The following is a 3,785-nucleotide window of genomic DNA, read 5'->3' as shown; positions in this document are numbered from 1 at the left end:
GTGTGTATGTATATGTGAGTATGCGTGTGTGTGTGTGTGTGTGTGTGTGTGTGTGTGTGTGTGTGTGTGTGTGTGCCTTTCACTGAGGAAACAAACTGGTTTGCTTTGGGAAATCCTGGATGGTGGGGAAACACCCCTGGACAAAATGTGATTGGCAGGGATAGGTAATTATGTCAGAACTACTTTTTTTCATTTCATAGTTTCTGCTTTGTGTGAACAAACCTCAAATTTGGCAGAAACCTAGATGGGAGTTACACATTAATGGGGTCATTCGGCCTGAGACTAATATTTTTTTATGCTTTTGAGCTCTCCTGGTGCTCTCAGAAATAAATTGGAAAGTGGACTTGGAAAAGACTGGGTAAAAGCAGAAGCACTCAAAGCCATTGTATTTTGGCTGTTAAGTGTTAATATGGCTTAATTTGTACTCACGGGATGGTGTGATATACTGGTTGTGTGTGTGTGTGTGTGTGTGTGTGTGTGTGTGTGTGTGTGTGTCTGTGTGTGTGTCTGTGTGTGTGTATTACCATACTATATGTATTTAGAGAAATATATGTAGCTTGAATACAACTTTTTTCACAAGTAGCATACAGCCTTGTTAACCTGTTCCATCCATTCAGCAGTATAGCACTGATATAGTATAATAGTCCATAAAAACATTACTAGTAATCCACAGACAAAAAGAATTAATACATTTGAAAATTTTAGGCAATCACTCACTACTAGCTTTTCTGATCAGGCCCAATATACTTAGCAGGGAAGTATCCAAACATTTAAATATGCAAATGTATGAAGCCAAATGAGACATCATTTAATTCCTTTATTGTCTTACAGTGAAAGACAGCAAATGAGCAAGTTGATGGCTTTATGCCAGTTATTTTTACTATGATTTCTTTTATGCTAAGGTATAGCTGAAGGCAAGCCCTCAAATTTTAGCATGAACATGCAACAGCAATAACATGAATATTTTAAGAGCTATAAGATTCTTTTCATGGGTTACGGTTGGAAATAAAAAATTTAAGTTGCAACTGCTTTGGCAAATATGTCATAAACAACTGGGACTAAATATAAGAATATGTGTGTGGCCTCAATCCCAGACTTGCTGCTAAATGACCCCTGTCCTCGGGCCCAGAGCCCTCCACAATGCAATTGTCTTTCTTCCTAGCTTTCTAGATTCATCTTTTTTCACTCACCCCACCTAACTCAGCTACACGCCTCCCTTCAGTTCCACAAGCTCAGTTTAACAGAAAAAGCATTTTCACATTCAAGAAATATGGCCTAGGGACTGTCTTCAAATACCAAGACCAGCAAACCTGCTGAACAACGGCAGCCACAGTGCGAGGCTGGGACTGGGACTGACTTCCTCAGCTAGAGAGAGCAGTGGGCTAATAAGGCTTCGGTCATGACCCCCAGCATGACAGCTACATTTCCTCTACTCTTTTCTACCAGGCTGCACACGTAACTTCACCTCGTCCTCTTGCAGATTGGTTCTATTGGTCAGAACGGTGACCACAGCAGGAACCACATCGAAACCCTCTCCCTTCAGCAAACCACACAGCCCTGTCCTGATGACAGCTTGTCAGGAACACCCATTCATATTAAAAGGGAGACATTATTAATCTTGAGGAGACATAACCAGTCAGAATATATAACTTATTTGTTTAACGGTGGTTTTCTCCCTTCCAGGAAAAAAAAAAAAAAGAAACTACAGTATTTCTGAGTTTAAAGCATATCAGGAATTAATGAACCTCATTCTCTTTTTCTTACCGAAGGCACATCACTGCTTAAAACCAGAAAGTGCTGACCTAGCCAGTGATTCCAGAACCTGGGGCCTCAGCACAGCATTTTAAAGAGTCATCTCATAATAGATTACTATTTTAATGATAGTCCTGGTAATATTTTGCGACTATATAACACTTTCTGTAGATTAAGCAACATAGTTCCCATTAATGGTTTACTATACTTGAGACCCTTAAAGAGATTTAACTAAATGTTCATTTGGTGCAGTTTCTGCTGAATTATTTAAAACACCTCCTTACTGCTTTAATTTTGAATTTGCATTTGAAAGTACAATGCCAATTAAGATTCCTCCATTGCCTTAAATGCTCTAAAAATAAATACAAGCTAAATCCCAGCCACAAATACATTTCTCTCTTTATACCATGACCTTTGTGTTATCCTAAACTTAGACAAAATAAACAATACACAAAAATTGCAGGAGACAGCCAGAAGGTTAGGAAATTATTATGGTAAAAAAAAAAATTAAAGTCTTTTTGGAAGTGCTGGAGACACACAGTTCAGAGTTCTATATTTAGATAGAAAACTTAATGTTCACATTTGACTAGTACAAGTTCTACCATCTCCAGAATTACAAAATGGAAAAACGCAAGTACTTAACACTTATATAAAATCAGGAATGAAAGATTTTTGCTCTGTTGGCTGATTTGAATTATATTTATTGTAATAAATAATTAAAAATGAAAATCAAATGCAAGGCATAACTTTGGCTGACCCTGTTATATTTGTTTGTTCTTCCAAAGTTGAATGTTTTTTTTGCTCAGCCCACCCGCCCCCACCCCTGCCACTTTCTTCTCATGATATGATGTTTAGCTACTGACTTTAAGTCTGCATCAGATAACTTTCTCAAAGTCACCCCAAACTGTTTCATATTCCTCATACACACTTCTCTGGCTCCCAGGAAACTTTCTAGAGGCCACTGTCCTACCTGGAATGTCTGTGTCTTACTGCCTTATGTATGTCCCTCCGACTCCTTCCAAGTGCTCTACTTACGGAAGCTCTTCCCTGAAGGAGTTCTCAACCAAGCCCATCTGGTTTCAGACATTTTGATCACTGTTTTGATTGTGACTTGTATCCTTGTACATGTCAACTTTCCTCAAATAGTTTTCAAATACGGTTTTGAGTTCCTTTTGTGTTGCCACACATTTTTACTTGGGTACCGCTGATTAGTATAGTATATTCTTCACAGTTAGTGCTCTGTAAATGTTACTGCTGGACAACTGGAAGCTTAGACTATCAATTTGAAACAGAGTGCCATCTACTGGTATAAATGCTACAGTATTATCAACATGATTGCATTCTGCTTAATGAACATACGTATTAAATACATGTACACACACACACATAAGCTCTCACAATTTGATTAAAGAATAAGGAATATACTATATTAAATCCATAATTTTCCCCCACCTTGAGTGAGATCTATGTTTTCAAAAAGGAAATGACAATGAAATAAGGAAAGATCACCATCTGGATCCTCTAAATGAAACCATCATCTCCAAAAAACGGGTGCAAATTCTAAGCTATGCCCCCTGGTTGTTTTGTAGTCTTTCTTTTCTATTTATTGAAAAAAATCATATATAAAATATGGAACTAAAACAATATATTAAAACAAAATGCCTGACTGCCATTAAGTTCCTATAGAAATGGCACTGTTTTATGAGGAAGACTAGTTTTTGTTTGTTTGTTTCTTTCCAATAACAGTCCTTCCGTCAGGAGAGCCTTATCTATAGCTCTGACGATATCTTTAAGTCATGAACCTCTGAGTGAGCATGATTTCTCAGCACAAAGTGGAGGGATGTATAAGAGCAATGTGAATAATATTTAGTCCCTGTTTATCAGGCTAACATTTTAGCCTATTAAATAATTTCTCAAACCCTTTAATAACTCTAATCTTTCTATTCACGGTAAAGCAAATCACATTGTGGGTACATTTAAATTGCACAGAAGTGGGTCTATAAATTAAGAGAAAACTTTCCTTTCCTCTCCCA

This window comes from Hipposideros armiger, unplaced genomic scaffold (genome assembly GCF_001890085.2).
Source record: "Hipposideros armiger isolate ML-2016 unplaced genomic scaffold, ASM189008v1 scaffold_12, whole genome shotgun sequence".
Taxonomy (NCBI): Eukaryota; Metazoa; Chordata; class Mammalia; order Chiroptera; family Hipposideridae; genus Hipposideros; species Hipposideros armiger.
Note: the sequence above shows the minus strand (reverse complement) of the source record.